Source organism: Phyllobates terribilis, unplaced genomic scaffold, assembly GCF_046119375.1.
Source record: "Phyllobates terribilis strain yellow unplaced genomic scaffold, ASM4611937v1 Scaffold_11__3_contigs__length_659146591, whole genome shotgun sequence".
NCBI classification, from domain to species: Eukaryota; Metazoa; Chordata; class Amphibia; order Anura; family Dendrobatidae; genus Phyllobates; species Phyllobates terribilis.
This window is the reverse complement of record NW_027362771.1, coordinates 413,472,941-413,497,092: the sequence shown is the minus strand read 5'-3', so window position 1 is coordinate 413,497,092 and position 24,152 is coordinate 413,472,941. Positions and strand designations below refer to the sequence as shown.

At 42.0% G+C, this 24,152-nt stretch overlaps 1 protein-coding gene across 3 annotated transcripts in view; it reads left to right on the top strand.

Annotated features, from left to right (window-relative positions):
• FAM227B (family with sequence similarity 227 member B) overlaps window positions 1-24,152 on the top strand; it is a 600,742-nt gene that overhangs the window by 10,444 nt on the left and 566,146 nt on the right. The window contains exon 1 of one of the 3 annotated variants that reach the window (XM_073653080.1): window positions 20,659-20,871. The exons of the other annotated variants lie outside the window; for them this stretch is intronic. The gene's annotated coding sequence lies outside the window, so the exon portion shown is untranslated. Of the gene's footprint in view, window positions 1-20,658; window positions 20,872-24,152 lie in introns of those variants that run through there. 3 annotated transcript variants of the gene reach the window in all.

The following is a 24,152-nucleotide window of genomic DNA, read 5'->3' as shown; positions in this document are numbered from 1 at the left end:
CCACATTTCTACGATTCTGGAGAATATTTGCGTATTTAGGGACCACTCTCCCTCTTTTACAGAAGTACGGCTGAGGAAATCCACTGTGATGTTTTCCTTCCCTTTTAGATGAGTAGCCGAAAGAGGGACAATGATCTTCGGCTTTCTGCAGAAGTGTGTTCGCTACCCTCATCAAGTCTCTTGAGCGGGTTCCCCCTTGGTGGTTTATGTAAGCTACCGTGACTTGATTGTCCGAGAGTATACCGGCATGCTGGCCCTATAAATATATAAGGAACTCATTGAACGCATGCTGCACCGCCAGAAGCTCCTTAGCATTTGATGACAACAGTCGCTCACTGCTTGACCAAGTTCCCTGCACTAATTTCCCTTCAAAGTGAGCTCCCCAACCTGCAGCACTTGCATCAGTGGTCAAGACTTCAGTTGGACTACATTCCCAGGGAACCCCTTTAGCAAGATTGTTTTGTCGTAACCACCAACGAAGGGAGCGTATGGCACGAGGACCTAGAGTAAACTCACGGTCTAGATGCCCCTCTAAAGCTGCGTTATTGTACAACACATCCCACTGAAAAGCTCTTGAATGTAATTGTGACCAACGAACCGCGGGAAAAGTGGAGGTGAAGGTTCCCAATAGTGACATGGCCTTACGGAGTGACATAGAAGGTTTACGTATACACTGTGCTACCAACCCCCGGATTCTATCAATTTTTTCTTCTGGAAGATAACATAGCTGTTTCCTAGAATCTAATATGACCCCCAGATATTGTTGTACCTTGAGTGGAAATAGTCTAGACTTTTCTAAATTTAGAAACTACCCCAAGCTCTTTAAGATCGACATGGTCTCCCGCAGCTGGGACTCGCACTGAACAAACGAGTTCCCCACTATCAGGAGATCATCCAGGTAAGGGATAATTAGAATGTCCCTTTCTCTTACATGGGCCATAACTTCTGCCATTACTTTAGTAAAAACTCGTGGGGCTATAGCTAAACCGAAGGGGAGTGCAGTGTATTGAAAGTGTTTAACCACCCTGTCAATTTCAATGGCCAGCCTCAAGTATTTCTGATAGTCACTATGAATTGGGATATGGTAATACGCATCTTTGAGATCGAGCACTACCATATAACAGTGGGGAAAAAGTAACTTTATTACGGATTTTAAAGACTCCATTTTAAAGGTATGTATTTTAAGGAAATTATTCAGGGATTTCAGATTTATGATTGTCCTGAGACTTCCATCCGGTTTCGGAACCAAGAAGAGCGGGGAGTAGAAACCGAGACCCTTTTCAGCCTCCGGAACCTCAATCAGGACGTGTTTTCTTACTAGGGCTTGTATTTCCGAAACGAGGGCAGCCTGGCGTTCTGGGGAAGAACTGGAGGGAACAACCATGAATCTTTTGTGAGGCAATGCTTTAAATTGAAATTTAAGACCATACTTAATCAGGCTTAAAATCCAATGGCTATGAGAAATCTGTTGCCAAGCTGGGACAAATAATGACAATCTCCCTCCCACCTGGGCTGATTGTGTATCCCCTGGCTTCTGCTCAATTTTTGGAGACGGACCAAAGAGTAGACCTCTACCTTTTCGACCCCTTTCGTCAGACTTGTCTTGTTCCCTGAAATATCTTTTCCGGAAAAATTTCCTCTTCCGGAACGATCTCTTAAAGGAGGGTAGAGGTACTAATGGAAACCCCCTCTTAGGGTCCCCAGCTTTCTCCAGTAAGTCATCCATTGTCTGACCAAAGAGGTATTCCCCTTCGCACGGGATTGTGCACAGTCTGGATTTAGTCTGTAAATCCCCTGGCCAGCATTTAATCCACAAGGCCCGCCGAGCCGCATTTGACAGTGCTGCTGATTTTGCTGCCAACCTTACTGAGTCCGCAGATGCATCACCAAGAAAGACTGCCGCCCCCTGAACCAGTGGAAGGGAAGAAATAATGTCTTTCCTAGAAGCCCCATCCTTCAACTGACTGTTTAGTTGTTCAAGCCAAACCATCAGGGCTCTGGACGTGCAGGTAGCTGCTACTGTTGGCCTCAGTGCTCCCGCAGCTGTCTCCCATGCCCCTTTCAAGAAAGTATCAGCCCGTCTGTCCAGGGGGTCTCTCAATGCACCCATATCATCGAACGGGGGGGAAGTTCTTCTCGCTGCTTTGGTAACAGCAACATCCAGTTTGGGTGCTTTTAACCAGGAGGAACAGATAGCATCCTCAAATGGATATCTCCTTTTAAAGGATAGAGGAACACTACCCTTCTTGTCAGGCTTTCTCCATTCCTTATAAATGAGGTCTTTCACCTTTGAGTTTACCGGAAAGCCCCTTCTTTTCTTTAGTCCCAGACCACCAAACATAACATCCTCAGCTGACTTCTCTGCCCTCGTGTCCACTATCCCCATTGTAGATCGGACAGCTTTTACTAGAGCATCAACCTCCTTCAGGGGAAAGCACTGTCTATCTGGCTCACTGTCAGAAGAAGAGAAGGCGGAGGAGGAGGCGACCGATAGTTCAGAGTCTGAACCCGGCTGGGTTTCTTGAGGAATATGCCCAGACTCTGAACCCTGCAAGGCTTTGCCTATTTCTTCCCTTATTAAAGTTCTTAGGCCTAGGGAAAAATCTGGGGTTTCCTCCGACATCATCTTGCTAATAAAAAGCTGGCATAACTTCTTGGTATATGAATCAGGGAGTGGACAGCTACCTAAGGCACATTCTCTGTGTTTGGATTTTGAGGAACATTTCTTGCTCTAAAAGAAAGTTATAGATAGAAAGAAGGAGGAAACATTAGTAGAACTTTCACGAAGATTCCACTCACCCCACAGAACCTTTCGGTACCGTAGAAGCAGAAGAATCCAACATGCTTGGCGAGTCACGCCGCACCGGACCGTCCTTCCTCCTCTTAGTGGTAGCATTTCTAGCTGAACGACCAGACCCTAGCCGGGAATGACGCTGCGCCACTAGTTGTGAGGGCTCCCCAGAGGGCTGCTCCTGCAGCAGATGTTGTTGCCTAGGTGACACGAACATGCAACTAGAGAACATACTAATGAAAGATATGAAGTGCGACAAAGAAGGTCCAAGACAAGATACTTGGAAGGGAGGTAAGAAAATTTCTAATACAATCCACAGGGAGAAGATTGGAACAAAACAAAATCGTGTAAACTGCGTGCTAGCAAATGCCAGGAGCCTGACAAACAAGATGGATGAACTGGAAGCAGAAATATCTACAGGTAACTATGACATAGTGGGAATAACCGAGACATGGTTAGATGAAAGCTATGACTGGACAGTTAACTTACAGGGTTACAGTCTGTTTAGAAGGGATCGAAGAAATCGGAAAGGGGGTGGAGTCTGTCTATATATAAAGACGTGTCTAAAGCCTACAATACGGGAGGATGTATGGGAGGGAAATGAGGAGGTCGAGTCCTTATGGGTGGAGATACATGGGGCAAAAAACAATAATAAAATTATCATAGGAGTCTGTTATAAACCACCAAATATAGCAGAAGCCACGGAAAGTCTATTAATGAGACAAATAGACGAAGTAGCAAAAAATAACGAGGTGATTATTATGGGGGACTTCAACTACACCGATATAGACTGGGAAACCGAAAGCTGTAGATCTCAGAAAGGAAACAAGTTTCTGTCAATTATCAAAGACAATTATTTGTCACAACTTGTGCAGGAACCAACTAGAGGGACGGCCCTTTTAGACTTAATATTAACTAACAGGCCAGACAGAATAACTGAGGTGCAGGTCGGGGGGCACCTGGGAAATAGTGACCACAACATTATACAATTCCACATGTGCTTCAGTAGGGTGCCCAGCAAGAGAGTCACAAAAACACTGAACTTCAGGAGGGCAAAGTTTGATCAGCTAAGAGATGCCCTTCACCTTATAGACTGGGATAGTATCTTCAGTAATAGGAGCACGGATAGAAAATGGGAAATTTTCAAAACAGTCCTACATAGTCACTGTAGAAGGTACATACCTTATGGGAATAAAAGGGCTAGGAATAGGAGGAAGCCATTGTGGCTAAATAAGGAAGTCAAGAGGGCAATGAAAAACAAAAAAAGGGCTTTCGGTAAACTTAAACAAGAAGGCAGCGAGGAAGCGCTAATATCTTATAGGGAAAAAAACAAAATTTGTAAGAAACAAATAAGAATAGCAAAAGAGGAGACAGAGAGACTAATTGCCAAGCAAAGTAAAACGAATCCCAAACTGTTCTTTAACTATATAAACAGTAAAAGGATTAAAACTGATGGAGTTGGCCCATTGAAAAATAACCTGGGTAAAATCATAGAGGGCGATGAGGGTAAAGCAAACCTACTCAATAGCTTCTTCTCCACTGTTTTCACAAAAGAAAACAATTTATCGGAGGAAATGCAGAGTGATAAAGTAAACCCTCCGCTAAATATCACCCACCTAACCCAGGAGGAAGTTCAGAAACGCCTAAATAATATCAAAATAGACAAGTCACCAGGCCCAGATGGCATACACCCCCGGGTACTAAAAGAATTAAGTAATGTGATAGACAGACCGCTGTATCTTATATTCAAGCACTCTTTATGGACAGGGACTGTCCCACTAGACTGGCGCCAAGCAAATGTGGTACCAATATTCAAAAAGGGGTCTAAAAGTGACCCTGGGAACTATAGACCAGTCAGCTTAACGTCTGTTGTGGGTAAATTGTTTGAAGGATTTCTTAGAGATGCTATTGTAGAATATCTTAATGATAATAACTGTCTAACTCCATATCAACATGGATTCATGAGGGATCGCTGCTGCCAAACAAACCTGATGGCCTTCTACGAGGAGGTGAGCTCACAGCTGGACCGGGGAGAGTCAGTGGATGTTGTATACCTTGACTTCTCCAAAGCGTTTGATACCGTGCCACACAAAAGGTTGGTTTATAAAATGAGAATGCTTGGTCTGGGGGATAATGTGTGCAAGTGGGTAAATAGCTGGCTGAGTGATAGAAAGCAGAGGGTGGTTATCAATGGAGTAAGCTCAGGGTGTGTCAGGGTTACTAGCGGGGTGCCTCAAGGGTCTGTCTTGGGCCCTATATTATTTAATATATTTATTAATGATCTAGTGGAAGGGTTGCATAGTAAAATAGCAATATTTGCAGATGATACTAAACTTTGTAAAGTAGTTAATACAGATGAGGATAGGGCACAGCTACAGGAGGATTTAGATAAATTGGGGAGTTGGGCCAAAAAATGGCAAATGGGGTTCAATGCCGATAAATGTAAGGTCATGCACATGGGAAAGAAAAACAGCAGTCACCCATACATATTAAATGGCAAACCGTTGGGGAAATCTGACATGGAGAAGGACCTGGGCGTCTTGGTTAATAGCAAATTAAATTGGAGTGCCCAGTGTCAGGCAGCAGCTGCGAAGGCAAATTGAGTCATGGCATGCATCAGAAGAGGAATAGGGGCATATGATGAGAACATTGTTCTTCCTCTGTATAAAGCGCTGGTAAAGCCGCACTTAGAATATTGTGCACAGTTCTGGGCTCCGGTGCTCAGGAAAGACATATTGGAGCTAGAGAGAGTACAAAGGAGGGCGACTAAGGTAATAAAGGGAATGGAGGGACTAGAATACCCAGAGAGGTTGTCAAAATTAGGCCTATTTACGTTGGAAAAGAGAAGGCTTAGGGGAGACCTCATAAACATGTATAAATACATCAGGGGGCAGTACAGAGATCTCTCCCATGACCTGTTTATACCAAGGATGGTGACAAAGACGAGGGGGCACACTATGCGTCTGGAGGAAAGGAGGTTCCTGCACCAGCATAGAAGGGGATTCTTTACGGTCAGAGCCGTGAGACTCTGGAACTCTCTGGGAGAGGAAGTGGTGATGTCCAACTCACTTAATGAGTTCAAGAGAGGCCTGGACGCCTTTCTTGAGAACAATAAAATTACATCTTATGCTTAGTTAATTAATCCAGGGATTTAATCTGACTGCCAGATTGGTGTCGGGAAGTGAATTTTTCCTCAATGATGTAAATTGGCCTATACCGCATGGTTTTTTGTTGCCTTCCCCTGGATCAACGCTGCGGAATAGCTGCAGTGCACAAGAAATAGGCTGAACTGGATGGACGCTTGTCTTTTTTCGGCCTTATAAACTATGTATACTATGTATACAGCTCTTGTGAATCTCCATAGCTTACACTGTAATAATGGGCTGGGAAGCACCTCTGTATGTTACCAGACCCTTTATATAGTGGCCATACCGGTACCATGTGTGGGTGTGTGTTTCCTTTTTTTTTTTTTTACCCAGGAGGGCGTTACCTGCTCCTTGGTCTTCCTCCCCAGGTGGCCTCGACCCGTTCATCGCCCCAGGTGGGCTCCTCACCGCCAGGTCCTTTCACCCGGCGTTCTGCTGTTCGCACGCACTTCCTGGATGTGCGCGCTCCGGCCCCTTCCGGTGACGTCACGGGGACTTCCTGCCCCGGCGCACCGGAAGTCATGTCACTAGGCCGCGCCTGTCACGTGCCCCGCCGGCGCGACCTGGATCTCCTGCGGTTGTAGCAGGGGGAAGGAAGCCCGCTAGCGGCCCCACACCTGGCGGACATCTACCTCCCCGTGAGGCGATGTCGCGCCCGCCGCAACACTCACGGAGGCGCCCCACTGAGCCCTACCATGGTGTCTCCAGAGGACCGGGACGGACCAGCTCCAACCACATGCTGTGGCCCTTTCTGGGACAGGAGTCCAACTTCTGCAGGTAAACCTGCGAGGTCTCCCATCATGGACAGGAAACCTAAACTGAGGCGGGAAGAGAGGGCCGCCCTTTTTAACCTGTAGGTTTCCTGTCCTTGATGGGCGGATCCTCTCTCTTGTGGTGCTGTCATGGGAGACCGAATAAATAAAAATTTTTGCACCCGTTGTATTGTAGAAAGTGCAATTCAATCTGAATTTGTTTTCAGATTTTTCTGGGTTAGGAGTTTTAATACCTAAAGCTTAGAAGTCCATGGGGTGTTACTTTATCTGTGAAAGCTTTCAATTTTAGACACAGTTTCACTCTTGTGTATTCCATACATATCCACTAAGGAGAACTGTGTGTCGCCTTGAAGAGTTACCCTACTATCGGAGTATTTCTGTAATATGGCACTGTACGGAGGCGCTGTACAGCAGCACAGACTGTGTCTTCAGCCCTCTAACTTACCATTATGAGAGATGAGCTCAAAAAACACTTTGGGATCTGATCTAAATTCTGTATTTATAAGGCCATGTTCACACGTTCAGTATTTTACCTTAGTTTTTGTAAGCCAAAACCAGGAGTGGGACAGTCATCAGAGGAAAAGTATAATAGAAACACGTCACCACTTCTGTATTTATCACCCACTCCTGGTTTTGGCTTACAAATACTGATGTAAAATACTGACCAAATACTCAATGTATTGTAGAATCTGGTTTGAGGCCTGCATCTATTTTTGTGAATATGGTTAGGTTTTATGGTCTAGGGCAGAGTTCTCAAACATGTGGCCCCCAAGGCTCCATTGTGCGTCTGTCAGGCCCCTGAGATGATAGCGACCTGATCCAGGGGCCGCCATTGTCAGTGTTCCTTCTCAACTGTGCGTCCTCAGACTCGCATTCAATTTAAATGTATTGCGGCGCAGAGACCGGCTCTCTGCACCGCAATACCAGTACCAGCCATCGGTCAATCGGAGGCCGGCAACCGATATCGGAATCTCCGTCACGGCCGCGGATGACGTCACTGCCATGGGCTGCCCCGGGGGAGGAAGACGACACTGCTGGCTAAGGGAGCGAGGTCAGGTGAGAAGAATTTTTTTTGTGTGTAAAGGGCGACAGAATGTGGGACCTTCTTACAAGTACAAGATGGGGACATTACTACAAGATGGGACCAAGATGGGGACCATTATTACTGGATGAGGGACATTATTACTGGATGAGGGACATTATTACAGGATGAGGGAAATTATTACAAGATGAGGGACCATTACTTTACATTATTACAAGATTGGGAACATAATTACACTACAGGGGACATTATTACAGGATTAGGGACATTATTACCAGATGGAGATGTTATTACAGGACATGGGACATTATTACAAGATTGAGGACATTATTACACTACAGGAGATATTATTACAAGATTGGGGACATTATTACAGGATGGGGGCCAGAATTACTATAAGGGACTGATTGTATAACAATAATACTGTATGGGGCAGATTGGGAGACAAAAAAATGTATAAAAAAAAAAAAGGAAAAATATTTGGTCAGTAAAAGTAGACCAGTACCAAAACCCATAGGATAAACACTATTAAAAAGAATAAAAAGCATGTAAAAATGTAAAAGAAAATGATGATCAAAAAGTCTTATAGAAAAATAATGGTATCACTGAAAACGTCATCTTCTCCCGCAAACAACGCGGCCCGTTATATTCAAATTTTTTCTATGTGCGGCCGATTTACCCATCTGAATTTGAGACCGCTGGTCTGGCGCATTGTTTCCTAAATGCAGTCCATCATACACTGCTCAAAAAAATAAAGGGAACACTTAAACAACAGAATATAACTCCAAGTAAATCAAACTTCTGTGAAATCAAACTGTCCACTTAGGAAGCAACACTGATTGACAATCAATTTCACATGCTGTTGTGCAAATGGAATAGACAATAGATGGAAATTATTGGCAATTATCAAGACACCCTCAATAAAGGAGTGGTTCTGCAGGTGGGGACCACAGACCACATCTCAGTACCATTTCTTTCTGGCTGATGTTTTGGTCACTTTTGAATGCTGGTTGTGCTTTCACACTTGTGGTAGCATGAGACGGACTCTGCAACCCACAGAAGTTGCTCAGGTAGTGCAGCTCATCCAGGATGGCACATCAATGCGAGCTGTGGCAAGAAGGTTTGCTGTGTCTGTCAGCATAGTGTCCAGAGGCTGGTGGCGCTACCAGGAGACAAGCCAGTAGACCAGGAGACGTGGAGGGGGCCATAGGAGGGCAACAACCCAGCAGCAGGATCGCTACCTTCGCCTTTGTGCAAGGAGGAACAGGAGGAGCACTGCCAGAGCCCTGCAAAATGACCTCCAGCAGGCCATGAATGTGCATGTGTCTGCACAAACGGTTAGAAACTGACTCCATGAGGGTGGTATGAGGGCCCGACGTCCACAGATGGGGGTTGTGCTCACAGCCCAACACCATGCAGGATGCTTTGCATTTGCCACAGAACACCAGGATTAGCAAAGTCACCACTGGCGCCATGTGCTCTTCACAGATGAAAGCAGGTTCACACTGAGCACATGTGACAGACGTGACAGAGTCTGGAGACACCGTGGAGAGCGATCTGCTGCCTGCAACATCCTTCAGCTTGACCGGTTTGGCAGTGGGTCAGTAATGGTGTGGGGTGGCATTTCTTTGGAGGGCCGCACAGCCCTCCATGTGCTCGCCAGTGGTAGCCTGACTGCCATTAGGTACCGAGATGAGATCTTCAGACCCCTTGTGAGACCATATGCTGATGCGGTTGGCCCTGGGTTCCTCCTAATGCAGGACAATGCCAGACCTCATGTGGCTGCAGTGTGTCAGCAGTTCCTGCAAGATGAAGGCATTGAAGCTATGGACTGGCCCGCCCGTTCCCCAGACCTGAATCCGATTGAGCACATCTGGGACATCATGTCTCGCTCCATCCACCAACGTCACGTTGCACCACAAACTGTCCAGGAGTTGGCGGATGCTTTAGTCCAGGTCTGGGAGGAGATCCCACAGGATACCATCTGCAACCTCATCAGGAGCATGCCCAGGCATTGTAGGGAGGTCATACAGGCACGTGGAGGCCATACACAATACTGAGCCTCATTTTGACTTGTTTTAAGGACATCACATTAAAGTTGGATCAGCTTGTAGTGTGTTTTTCCACTGACTCCAAATCCAGGCCTCCATTGGTTAACAAATTTGATTTCCATTGATGATTTTTGTGTGATTTTGTTGTCAGCACATTCAACTTTGTGCTTTATATATCAACTGATTTTGTGAGGCTGGTAAAGCGCGTCACTTAAAGGTATACATGCATAAAGTCTAACTCTACTGTGTTCTAAATGCACATTTAAATCACTTTAAAAAGTAGGAGGTTTAGTACAAGTCCATAATGAGGATGGTGTCATGCTAAAAATGTTTGATCATCATTATCCTGTTTATGATCACATCACTATAGTTTGCAGACACCTAATTATAGAAATAGATAAGTGTCATCAAAATTTTTTTGTTCTCTTTCCACCACTAACTTAGCATCTTGCTTCTAGTTCAGAGAGCATCATGTCACCTTGGCAATGGTACTTATTGTTTTATGATCAGCTATGAATCTTGTATGTTTTCATTTTATGACCTTTTATGTTATAGTGATCTCTCTCAGACTTGTTTATGTATTGCTGTCACAATTGTGTCAGATGTGACAGACAGCCGTCCTGCAGTTGGTTGCAGAAGATCTCTTCGTTTCACTCTAGGACCCAGCAGCTACCTCCCTCCTGCTCTAATTGACACCCTTGCCTGTGTATTTAAATAGTTTCACTTTGCTACAGGGTGATGCCGGTGATATTCACATGTTTCATTGTGAAAGCTTGGAGCAAGTGCAGTCTGTTTACTTCCTCTCTGGTGCTAAGAGGACGTGTGTGTTGTCTCTCTGAAGTCGCCTCAGGTTAAGTTATCTTTTCCCCGTGTCTGTCTATCTTGTTGTCTTTAGTTGTTAGTGGAGATCAACTAGTGCTCATTCCCCCTTCCTTATCCAGGGCCAAGTGTTAGGGAAATACAGGGATAGGTTCCTGTGCGGCAATTGGTGAAGAACCAATATAGGGATGGTAAGCTAAACAGGGAGATAGGAGATCTCCACTGCCCCCTTTCCCTAGTGTCTGGGCTCCCTTCCCCTCTTCCCTTTGTGTTGCACTTAGTCTTTCCCACACCTTGCGTGACATTTGCTTACTTATGTGTTTTGTTTTCATTCTTTGTTTTCATTTCTTTCTTGTATAGTTTTCCTCGATCTATATATGTAAATGAGGTCAAGTGTTAGCTGTGCGCACTGTTTGACTACTTATTGCCACTGATATTGATTTCCAGTTATTTCTGGTAAAGATACCGGTGCACACGTCTCTATTTTATTGATGCCCACTGTACGTAATCATACATAGCACAGACTGTTCAAGACGGTGTGCATGTTATTATTGTATGCCACCCTCAGAGAGGACAGTATGAAGTAGCTGACAGGTTCCCTTTAAGCTGATCACTGTATGAAGTCTTATAAGTCTTATAAGTCTTTGGGCTCAATTCATCAATACTGGTGTTGCTCACGCCGGTCTTGATGAGGGGGTGTGCTGAAGTCAGACGTTCTAGATTCATGAAAAGGTGTACGCGTCTTCATGAGTCTGGAGCGTCTGATGTGCGCCTCCTTGCGCTATTTATTATGCTCACTTATATAGCGCCATTAATTCCACAGCGCTTTACAGACATTATGGGCACTGTCCCCATTGGGGCTCACAATCTACATTCCCTATCAGTATGTCTTTGGAGTGTGGAAGGAAACCGGAGAACCCAGAGGAAACCCACACAAACATGGGGAGAACTTACAAACTCCTTGCAGATGTTGTCCTTGGTGGGATTTGAACCCAGGACCCCAGCGCTGCAAAGCAACAGAGTTAACCACTGAGTCACCGTGTTGCCCATTATGCCAGAAATCTCACTCCAGTCAGGTACTGTAGTGAGATTTCTGGCATATGGAATGCCCCAGCTTGTCATGAATTAGACGAGGTGTGGCGTCACACCCCCGCTATACACTGTCACGCTCCAGCTCCGCCCATTTTATATAGCTGCAAGAAACTGGAGTGAAAACGCCAAAAGTCCCTACATTTGGGTGCCAATATTTTGCAACTTTTCAAAGCTTTTATGGCAGAATTTTGGCATGAAAGCTTTAATGAATCAGGCCTCTTATGCCTGAAGAGTTTACGTTTATTTATTTATATTAATTATTTCTTTATCATTGGAGTCTTGCATGTTTATATTCCAGACATACCGAGGTCTTAATAGGATTGTGGTTTTTATGGCAGATCATGCCTAAATGCTGGTGGAGGTGTACGAGTGCAGCGTTCTGTTTGTGATCCTGGCAGACTTGCAGGCAGCTTTACCAACATGATGGGAGACAATACGTGTTGGATGTACTCTCCAGAATGAAATGATAGTCACTAAATCTAATAAATATGTAATTTACTGTGAGACGGGCTCTTTAGTGCTGGATAACTTTACTTGGATAAAGTACAATTACGCGAGGACTGAGCGCCAATATTCTTGTGCAATGGATACCGATAAATAAGGCAGAAGAAACTGTAATTACTACCAGCTGTGAACTGGCTGGAAACATTGTCAGGATGGGATGTTCAGAGCTGGTAGTAGCTACATCCAGCCGGGGCTCCACTATTGCATAAAACAGCTGTAATGTGAGTCAGGCTATAGTGCTACTTTTAACCTTTTCTCTAATAATTTTATAAAGCTGATTAAATATTGCAAATATGTTGTGCATTTAACCTGGTGGATATTACTTGGCCTCAGGGCCAGACTGGGGCTGAAATTCTGTCTTACGGCTCACACAAGCATATTCATCGGACGAGTGCTATCTGATGTTTTATCGGACAGCACTCGACCCAGTATTATACTGTGGGGCAGTGCAGATCTGCTATTTTTTTCTCATGAAAAAAAAAATTGCAGCATGCTGTGAGTGGCTCCGCAAATGGTAGCACGTGCACCCTTTCAAGTCTATGGGTGCTTGTAAAACATCGGACTGCACTTGGATGTCATCCGAATGCAGTCCGACATCCGTGGACTCCGACAATGAAGAAGGTGGAGAAATTAAGTTTTCCATCTTTTCCACACCTGCTCTCCTATTCTCGATTTTTATAATAGTTGATATATAATGGATTCGAAATAAAACTACTTTTTTCTTCCTTTTTCTTTCAATTTGTCTATTTTGAATATTTTCATTGTTTGTCATATTCAATAATTATATTAAATCACAGAACTCCTATTCATGCTGTTACATTATAAAACTTTTTCCTCCTTTTTTTTTATTCAGGCAGCTAAGTATTTGCTATGCAGATACGTTATTGACATACAGTACCTCCCAATTCTAATAACACATGTAAAAATCATACTTATTAAACCTATAGATCCAATTGATTAGGCTCCTGAGATGGATACCACTACATGGTAATGTTATTTTTTTGCATTTTGTCACAGTTAAGTTTTTTATACATACAAAAAACAACAACCTTTGACAGTACAATCTATATTTAATCATAGATTTATTTGTTCATATTTTTTCAGATTTCTATTTTTTTATAAAAGTAATCATTTTCCAACATCCCACATATATTCAAAGTAATTATTCTTTGTATACAACTTTATGCAGTGTCTCGATTAATAATCATTGAAATTCCAATGATAAACATTCCATCTATTGCCTATGGTTGATATTGGATGCTGGTGATCTATGGGTTATCAGGCGAAACTGCATTAAAAACAGGCATGATTTGGTCATGCAAATCACTGCGTAGGTGTGTGTATATGTATGTATGTATATATATATATATATCTCCAATAAAATTATGGAGGCAGCACACTAATACAATAAAGTGATATAGTTTAATAGCCCTGGGCTATTGGATATTTGAAGAACTGGTATGTACCTGGGGAGCTTTTTGCACCTAAACATCTTTTTTGTGCTGTTTCCTGTTTATATATAATGTAAGAAAAACCCCACAATCGTCACTAAAAAAACTGACAAAAGTAATTTTCAAAATACACTAAATAACCTAATCTATAATCTAATGGGTTGGACTCAATGGACTTATGTCTAATTTTCAACCTTAAAAACTATGAAACTTATCATAGCTCCTATTTTCATACTAAGGCCACATTCACACATCAGTTTGTCACAATACGAGTATGGACCGTGATTTACGGACTGGCTGCGGGTTTTCTGACCCGAACTTGACAACCTCATGTATGCCTATGAGGTTGTCAAGTTTGGGTGAGGAGACCCACATCTGGTCCGTGAATCAATGTCCATACTTGGATTGCGACACACGTACAGTATGTGTGAACACAGCCTTACTGCTTGGAGTTGTAACAAGGGACTGCAATGCCCAATTTGGAAATTTTCCTAATTAGCATCTTGATGTTAAACCTCATTCCATTTTTTTAAACCGAATCACATTTCAAGTTAAATTTAATTGGATTGAGTACAATCCTACCCAATAGTAATAATACATTTGTAAAAAAATAAAACCTTTTGCCATATAAAATAATTTGAGGTGCAAAAATGAGTGCAAAGAGTTAATTCTGCGTGACAAGTCAAATACAGATGATCTGCCAAACTGTTGAATGACCTAAGTAAACTATCCTCCCATCTCCATGGGTGATGACATGGGAGCTAGACAGCTTTACCTCTGCTTTAAGTTGATCCAGATGCCAGTTTAAAATGGACATAATGGATGGAAATTGAGTTGTCCTTTGATGTTTCAAGAGGATACAATCCATACGGGTGCTACAATTTGAATATTTCCTACTTTCCTTCAGCAACAGCTTTAGAGAACCACGGCAGCACACATTTTTGACATTAGCTTTCTTCTTGATTGATTGCTACTTAAAATCACCCATAGCTACAAGAAACCTTTAAGGTGCATAAGGAAAATTGTGATAAAATTTTAATTTACTTTATTAAGTGGTATACTCATATTCCTCAACGCTCTTTTTTTGTTAAGAAGCTTTCACCAAATCTGAATCTTAAATAATATATATATTTTTTTTATAAAACTTATTATAATATACCTTGTATATCAGGGCCATAGGACAATCTGCCTGTATAGTGTCTACCTGTTAAAGGGTTTGTCTCATTTGCCCCCTCAAAAAAAATACATTTTAAAATACAAATGCTGAAGATCTACCTCCAGACACACCTGGCCAAAAATTATTTTGCCAGAAGAAGTCTTATCTGAAAAGACATTTCCCTTGCATTTTCCTAAAAACGTATACAATAACTTATCCTGCACTTAGGACTTGAGTTAAACCAGTGCTGTGGAGTTGGAGTCCATTTTGGTGGAGTCGGTATTAAGTGGACCGACTCCTAAAATATATAATAAATTGGGTACAGTAATACAATGCAGTATGAGCTGAATATTTTTTTCATAAGAATTTGGAAAAGTTATGAAATGTCTGTTCCATTCCTGATCTAAGGATCTAGATTTAGTTGAGATGAATCTGTGCTGCACTTTATGTACACGCTCAGCAGCATAGCTCCTCCTCTACAAATCAGAGGAAAAAGGCACTGGCCAGGAATGCCTGCACTCATCTCAGAACTGCTAGAGTGAACAGAAAATAGCTTGATTATTGTATCATAATAGTGATGAAAAGCGTGATGTTACCATTTTACTACAGCAAATTATTCACTTAAACATGAGTTATGTGTGAGGGAATCGGAGTCGGGAGTCTGAGTCACGGAAATTGAGGAGTTGGATGTTTGGCTTACAGACTCCACAGCCCTGGTTATAACATCTTCTATTGAATGACACCGCTAGGGCTGGTGCAATAATATATGGTACACCTAAGGCCTGTGCAATAATATTTTATAATTAGCATCGTACCACTAAGTGCATAAGTTATATGGTCTCCTATAGGTTTATTTTCACATCTATGTGAATAAATTTGCTTATTGAATATAGCTATGTTCTTAACTACCTTTATGGGAGATAATTTTATTTCCCTGAGAAGACACACTAAGGCTCCGTACCATCCGGAGATACATAGTCCTACTCTCACTTGTTTGTACAAATTTATGATTGGTATATTTTTTGCTTTTATAGAGCTTAATCTTTTTTAAGGGTATCTAGTAAAGGTTATATTTTAACAGACCCTTAATATTAAATCAGTGAATTAATTTGAAAAACTTAATTTTGAGGAATTCTTTCTGATCTACTTTCAGTGAATTGTTCACTTGTGCTCCCCATTTAATTTAAGTGGCGAACATCCATGTGTGCTACCTTTCCATTCACTTACTCCCTACGAGACTGCTGGAAATAACTGAGACATCTTATAGATTGTGGTGGCTTTACCATCTTTTTCTTCCCCAGGTTTATGGACATTGATATGTCAGTTGAGGCTTCTTTTTACCGCAAAGGTTTCAAAGTCAGTCTTCATAGTCCCAAACAGTTGGCTAAAAGTTTTAATGGAATGATACAATATTGTTTTGGATGTTGAATTTCTTTTAGTAAAAATCCTGTCATAGTTCTCTCCTGGGCAATGATAGACATCAATTCTTGTGATTGGTGGGAGTCTAAGCTCTCGGAACCCCACTGATCTACTATTTTTCACCCACCCTGTAACTCATTCCCTTTAGAAACGAATCATCGCTGTTATGTAACATAAAATTATGTAACACAAGGTAAAATAAAAGTTAAAGTATTAAATGTTTATCTTTTTTACATCCACATACAGTACTTTATACTGCCCATTATAAACTATATTCATATTTTTTGTACCTCTTGGCACGTTTTCAGTCCTTTACTGTAAAACACATGCGAGTGGAAAGAATAAATCAACTGGGATTTAAATGTTAAATAAACACAGAAGGTCTATTTAAGTGGATGTAAACATATGGACAATTCTCAAGCCTTCTAATGCTTTTAAGAACCTTTTAATAATTATCTCTATGTAGAAGTAAATGAGGCGTGTATCAATATGCCAGAACAAATGGGATAACATTTTGTTAGAGTACAAACTCTCTCAAACAGTGGCTCTTCAATTTAGTCTGGTTGATATACCATGTAACCAGTGATACAAGTCCTTCCTATAGACTAGTTTCAAACCTTTAATAAAAAAGTTAATTATGAGAGTACTAGAGACAATGAGCAGCAAGTAGCAACAGATAATAAAAAGTATGTGCATATACTGACCTCACATAAGAGCAAATCCCGACGTATGTTTGCTTGCCTGGCATTTACGAGGGAAGCCAGGCAGGCGAAACGTACGTCGGGATTTGCTCTTATGTGAGGTCGGTATATTCACATACTCTCTATTATCTGTTGCTTCTTGCTGCTCATTGTCTCTAGTACTACTCTATAATATGCACTGATTGCACTAAGGCACTTTACCATCTATGCCTATGTACATACATTCCTTTATACACCATGTTGCTTTATATAATATATCTACTGCACTAATGCACTTTATCTATATCTTGTGGCACATATATATGTTATAATAATTTATGTACTGATTGCATAATCACTTCTAATAATAATTTATGAAATATATGTAAATTGAGATATGCTACTGGTAGTGGTGTTAGATAATGTGTTATTAATTTAATTCATGTTTGGCGTATACTATTTATTTCAGTATATTTGAGACCCTTCTGTTGATTTATGTGAGTACTGTACCATATTGTGCTATACTGTTCCTCCATTTAGTTATCATGTTTGTGTGTACATTCCCCTCTCCTTGTTTTTATATAATTTTCTTTGAATAAAATAAATGAATTTATATATTAGGCCACGTTCCCCATTTTTGTAGGTTTTCATATGTATGTTGGGTACGTATCCACTAAGATATTTATATCTATGTTTGTATATTATCACAAGACAGAAGAACAAACTAAGCAATTCATTAAATGCTCAAACAATGAGACACGAGGCTGCTCTCCCTAACCCCTTGACCTGTGGATGTGTGCTTAAAAATGAGATATGCTTCTGTAGGAGAGAGACTTAAAAACAGAGAATCATGGAGAAGCAATAGGACACTCAGACTCTGCATACCATCATCTTGGTAGTATGGCTTTACCCAAGAGACACAGATTTGGATTCTACATGATTCTAGTCTAAGGGTATATAGCCCTGACTGGAGAGATATGAATCTGCTGCATTGACCATCCAAGAGACCATGGATACATTTGGGGAGACCAGGTTAAGATGGTGAAGTCACCTGACTTCATGGATATGTTGTTTTGAGTTGATCCAATGTTTTTATCGCCTGTTATTGCATTTTATTGCACTGTTGCATTGACCAAAAAAACGTAATTCTGGCGTTGAGAAATTTTTTTTCGTTACGCCGTTTACCGATCGGATTAATTATTTTTTTCTATTGATAGATCGGGCGATTCTGAATGCGGCGATACCAAATATGTGCATGTGTTTTTTTTTTATTATTATTTTATTTTGAATGGGGCAAAAGGGGGATGATTTAAACTTTTATATATTTTTATTTTTTATATTTTTAAAAACGTTTTTTTTTACACTTTTTGCTTGCTTCAATAGTCTCCATAGGAGACTAGAAGAGCAGTTGTCTGATTTGTTTCTACTGCATACAGGCGGTGAGCAGATCGCCTGTATTATGTAGAAATGCTCACTTGCTATGAGCACCGACCACTGGGTGGCGCTCATAGCAATTGAGACACGACAACCACAGGGGTCTGCTGCCTATGGGCGGGGCTAATGCCATGCTTCTGGCGCGGCGCTGTTAAATGCCGCTGTCAGAGATTGACAGCGGCATTTAACTGGTTAACAGCCGTGGGTGGATTGCGATTCCACCCGTGGCTGTTGCGGGCACGTGTCAGCTGTAATAATCAGCTGACATGTGCCCAGTTCACTTAGGGGCTCAGCGCCGGAGCCCGCACTGAACCGGGGGTGATGGCCTGGGGCTTTAAAGGAGTTAAGGACATAATTGGTTCCGTCACTAAGGGATTAATTGGTGAAAACAAAAGTCAGAAATTTGTAAAGATAAATAAACAAAAAACAGTTTCTGACGTTTACTTTTGAGATGAATTGATTTCATTTTTTTGTCAATAGAACTATATGAAGGCTTGTTTTTTCCTTGGCGATTTGCCTTTTTTTGTACCATTTTTCACTTTTATGTTTTTTTCTTCACTAGCAATTTTATATTTTGCACTATTCAGACATTAGGATGCCAAATATGTTCCTTTTATTTTGTTTTATTTAATTTTAAAGGGGAAAAAGGGGTTCATTTTATTTTTTTTCTCAAATTTTTTTTAGTCCCCTTGAGGGACTTGTACTTGTGACTGTCTGATTGCTTAATATATTTACTTCCATACTACATTATGGTAGCATATCGCTAAGACCATGGTCTCGTATGAAGTCGAACCTGTGGTCAGACTTTACTGGATCACTCATGTGGTGGCTACCATGCAACCCATCAGTACCCTGTGATCGAGTTGTGGGACTGGGATGGGGGAGGGGAAGCAATGGGCACATATAACTAACCATGAGCCTTAAATGCCGTTGTCAGAAATGGACAGCATTTAATGGGTTAACAGACGTGATTGGAACTTAGCTCCAATAATTTCTGGTACAGGCAGGTGCAGGCTGTGTAACAAATCCTGCATCTGCTGGGTATGGTGTTGGCTCATCTCCTGAGCACACTCCATATAGAGGCACCTGACAGAGGACGCATGCATTTTGGGCCCTAAATTTAGCAATTTTGCTATTTAAAAAGGACCTGCCGCATGTTCAAAAAATTGTGTTAGATGCCTAGTAAAAAATCCATGAGCTTCCATAATTCTGCAAACTCTTTTCTGCTTTGCACTTCATCTCTCTATTGTATTCACATTTGTTTCTTCTGGATCACATGTGAAATCTCTGTTTGCAGTCCAACTGGGCATTTCTTCAGAGTCCTCCCTGAAGGTATGTGCTTTCACCCCTCCATACCAGATGCTGTCAGCCACAGCTCGGAAGTTCATCTAGAAGTCTCAGACGCTGCTGACCTGTAATTGGCAGCAACTAAGAGGGAGAGGTGATATCGCCTGCTCCCTGCCTGTGAAGAAGTGCCAAGTTGGGCTGCAAATAATGGATTTCACATAGTGCGCTCCTCTAGAAGAAATAAATGTGAATATCTCTGCAATGGAGCGAAGCAGTACAAAATGGAAAAGAGCAGCACAATCAGGGTAGCTCAGGAATTTTTTAAGATATTTTACTAATTTTTTTTTAAGCAAGTGACAGGTATACTTTATTAGTTTATAATATTGTAAAAGTTCTATGTATCCCTATGAATGTGATGTTTTTTATTTTCTTTTTAAAGGAAAAGCTTGGTAACTGTACAATGTAAATGCCTTCTTTCTCGGCTTTTTTTTTTATCTTAGTTGAATTTTTATGTAGTTGTAGTAATATGCCAAATTATTTCCTGCTGCTATTTTTATAATCTCTTTTTAGTTTACATTTAACATGACTTTAAAGAGAATCTTTCACTATTATTTTGCTTTCCAAGCAGGACTAAATATGGGTAGAGACCCTGATTCCAGTAATGTATCATTTACTAGACTTTTTATTGTTGTTTTGACAAAATCACTTCTTTATCTGCTGCAGTTCTGCTAGTCCTCTCAGTAAGAACTGCTGTTCAATTCCTGCCTACATAGCTGATTGGTAGATTTCTCCCAAAACTGTGCAATCAATCGTGGATACACGGTTAGCAAGAGCTCATGACTGTATGAAGCCCTATATAGTATGACATGGCTTAACATTGAGAGAACTAGCAGAGCTGCAGTTGATAGAACAGTGTTTTATCAAAACTATAGCAAGAAACCAGAAAGTGTCCAATGTTGTAATTAGGATCTCTGCCCCTGCTTTATTATGCTTTCAGATGGGGCACCAAATACTCCCTGTCAACTGAATTGCCTAAATGAATGCATTCAACACACAAAAACTGGTTATTTCAGTAGCTAAACCAGTCTCTTTTCTGTTACATCTGATGTAAGATTCTCTGAGACAGAGAAGGAGGTTACAGAGAGGAGAAGAAAACTGTAGGTGCCAGAATCAAGGACTACAGCTGACAGGAGGACATTGGCACACTTCATAAATATAGTGTCTTAGTAAGTGGCAATGTATTACATTTCAAACAAAAAGAAAGATATTTTTTCTGCTGTCTAAATTTTTTAAATGATCAGGAATGAGCTGCAAACAACAGATACCCACTACCAAATGTACAAAGCTGGGCGGGATATGACCCCCTTCAGTCAGCTGATCAGTGGAGGGTCTGGTTGAAGTACCCATACCTAAGTGTAGGCATGTCGCCCTAGATTACCCCTTTAACACAAGTTATCTATTAGTGAAATGGACACGTCTGTTTGTGTTATTAACCCCTTTACCCCCGAGGGTGGTTTGCACGTTAATGACCAGGCCAATTTTTACAGTTCTGACCACTGTCACTTTATGAGGTAATTACTCTGGAACGCTTCACCGGATCCCCCTGATTCTGAGATTGTTTTTTCGTGACATATTGTACTTCATGATTGTGGTAAAATTTCTTCGATATCACTTGCGTTTATTTGTGAAAAAAAAAACGGAAATTTGGTGAAAATTTTGAAAATTTCTCAATTTTCAAACTTTGAATTTTCATGCCCTTAATTCAGAGAGATATGTCACACAAAATAGTTAATAAATAACATTTCCCACATGTCTACTTTACATCAGCACAATTTTGGAACCAACATTTTTTTTTGTTAGGAAGTTATAAAGGTTAAAAGTTGACCAGCGATTTCTAAATTTTCCAACAAAATTTACAAAACTATTTTTTTGTGCGGTATAAGTGATTAGACGACTTTATTCTTCGGGACGGTGCGATTACAGCGATACCAGATTCATATAGTTTTTTTTATGATTGACAGCTGTCACACACTAAAAGATGCTTTTTTTGCAAAGACTAGTTTTTGCATCGCCATATTTTGAGAGCTATAGTTTTTGCATATTTTGGCTGACAGAGTTAACGTTTTTATTGGTATCACTTTTGGCCACCTGACATTTTTTGATCGCTTTCTATACTGATTTTTGGGAGGCAGAATAAACAAAAACCAACAATTCTGGAATTTTTTTATTTTTTTATGCTGTTCCACGTGTGGTAAAATTGATAAGGCAGCGTCATTCTTCTGGTCAGTACGTTTACAGCGGTATCACATTTATATAGTTTTTTATGTTTTGCCGCTTTTACACAATAAAAACTATTTTATAGAAAAAATCGCTTTATTCTGAGAGCGATAACTTTTTTATTTTTCGGCTGATGGAGCTGTATGGCGGCTTGTTTTTTGTTGGACAAGATGATGTTTTCAGCGGTACCATTTTTATTTTCAATAGTCGTTTTCATCGCGTTTTATTTCATTTTTTGTTTGGTGGTATGATGCATTGTTTTTTGCTTCGTTTTTTTTTTTTTACCATGTTCATTAAAGGGGTTAACTAGTGGGACAGTTCTATAGGTCAGGTCGTTCCGGGCGCGGCTATACCAAATATGTGTACTTTTATTGTTTTGTTTTTTTGCGTAGTAAATTTTTATTTTTTGGGGATTATTTTTTTCATTTTTTTTTATATATTTTTACAATTTTTTTTTTTCACTTTCTGGCACTTTTTTTATGTTTACACTTTGTCCCACTATGGGACTTTCACTTTTTGCTGCCTAATCGGCTGTATAGCATAGAGAGCAGCAGCTCCCTATGCTATGCAGCCTGTCAGCACTGCACACAGGGAGAAGTTCTTTGGCCATGCACTGCGCATGACCAAAGTAACTTCCTGCTGTCTGGTGACCCGGATGTTGTCATGACGACATTGGGTCACCACGACAGCATCCGGGAGCCGCCGCAGGCAGAGGAGGTGAGTACCGGCGCTTACCTCCCTTTGCCCCCGCAATGCTACGATCGACTTTGATCGCAGTATTGCGAGGGTTAATGTGCCAGCAGCGGTGCGGGACCTCTCCTGGCACATAGCACGGGGTGTCAGCTGTGACAATCAGCTGACACCCGGCGACGATCGCCCCGCACCGCTTGTGTGTGGATGCTATTGTATCACGCTTAATAGTACGTAGCTGGCCCTATAGGCCCAGGGCGCAGCTACGTACTATTAGTGACAAGGTCGTAAAGGGGTTAAAGGTAATGTAGGGTATGTTTTGTGAATAAAGTTGGTTCATGTAAAAAACATGTTGAAACAGAAAACATACATGAGGCTCAGTATTGTGTGTGGCCTCCACGTGCTTGTATGACCTCCCTACAATGCCTGGGCATGCTCCTGATGAGGTTGCGGATGGTCTCTTTTGGGATCTCCTCCCAGACCTGGACTAAAGCATCTGCCAACTCCTGGACAGTCTGTGGTGCAATGTGACGTTGGTGGATGGAGCGAGACATGATGTCCCAGATGTGCTAAATCGGATTCAGGTCTGGGGAACGGGCGGGCCAGTCCATAGCTTCAATGCAGTCATCTTGCAGGAACTGCTGACACACTTCAGCCACATGAGGTCTGGCATTGTCCTGCATTAGGAGGAACCCAGGGCCAACCGCACCAGCATATGGTCTCACAAGGGGTCTGAGGATTTCATCTCTGTACCTAATGGCAGTCAGGCTACCTCTGGCGAGCACATGGAGGGTTGTGCGGCCCTCCAAAGAAATGCCACCCCACACCATTACTGACCCACTGCCAAACTGGTCATGCTGAAGGATGTTGCAGGCAGCAGATCGCTCTCCACGGCGTCTCCAGACTCTGTCACGTCTGTCACATGTGCTCAGTATGAACCTGCTTTCATCTGTGAAGAGCACAGGGCGCCAGTGGCGACTTTGCCAATCCTGGTGTTCTGTGGCAAATGCCAAGCGTCCTGCACGGTGTTGGGCTGTGAGCACAACCCCCATCTGTGGACGTCGGGCCCTCATACCACCCTCATGGGGTCGGTTTCTAACCGTTTGTGCAGACACATGCACATTTGTGGCCTGCTGGAGGTCATTTTGCAGGGCATTGGCAGTGCTCCTCCTGTTCCTCCTTGCACATAGGCGGAGGTAGCGGTCCTGCTGCTGGGTTGTTGTCCTCCTACGGCCCCCTCCATGTCTCCTGGTGTACTGGCCAGTCTCCTGGTAGCGCCTCTGGACACTAAGCTGACAGACACAGCAAACCTTCTTGCCACAACTCGCATCGATGTGCCATCCTGAAGGAGATCCCACAGGAGACCATCCGCAACCTCATCAGGAGCATGTCCAGGTGTTGTAGGGAGGTCATACAGGCACGTGGAGGCCACACACAATACTGAGCCTCATTTTGACTTGTTTTAAGGACATTACATCAAAGTTGGATCAGCCTGTAGTGTGTTTTTCCACTTTAATTTTGGGAGTGACTCCAAATCCAG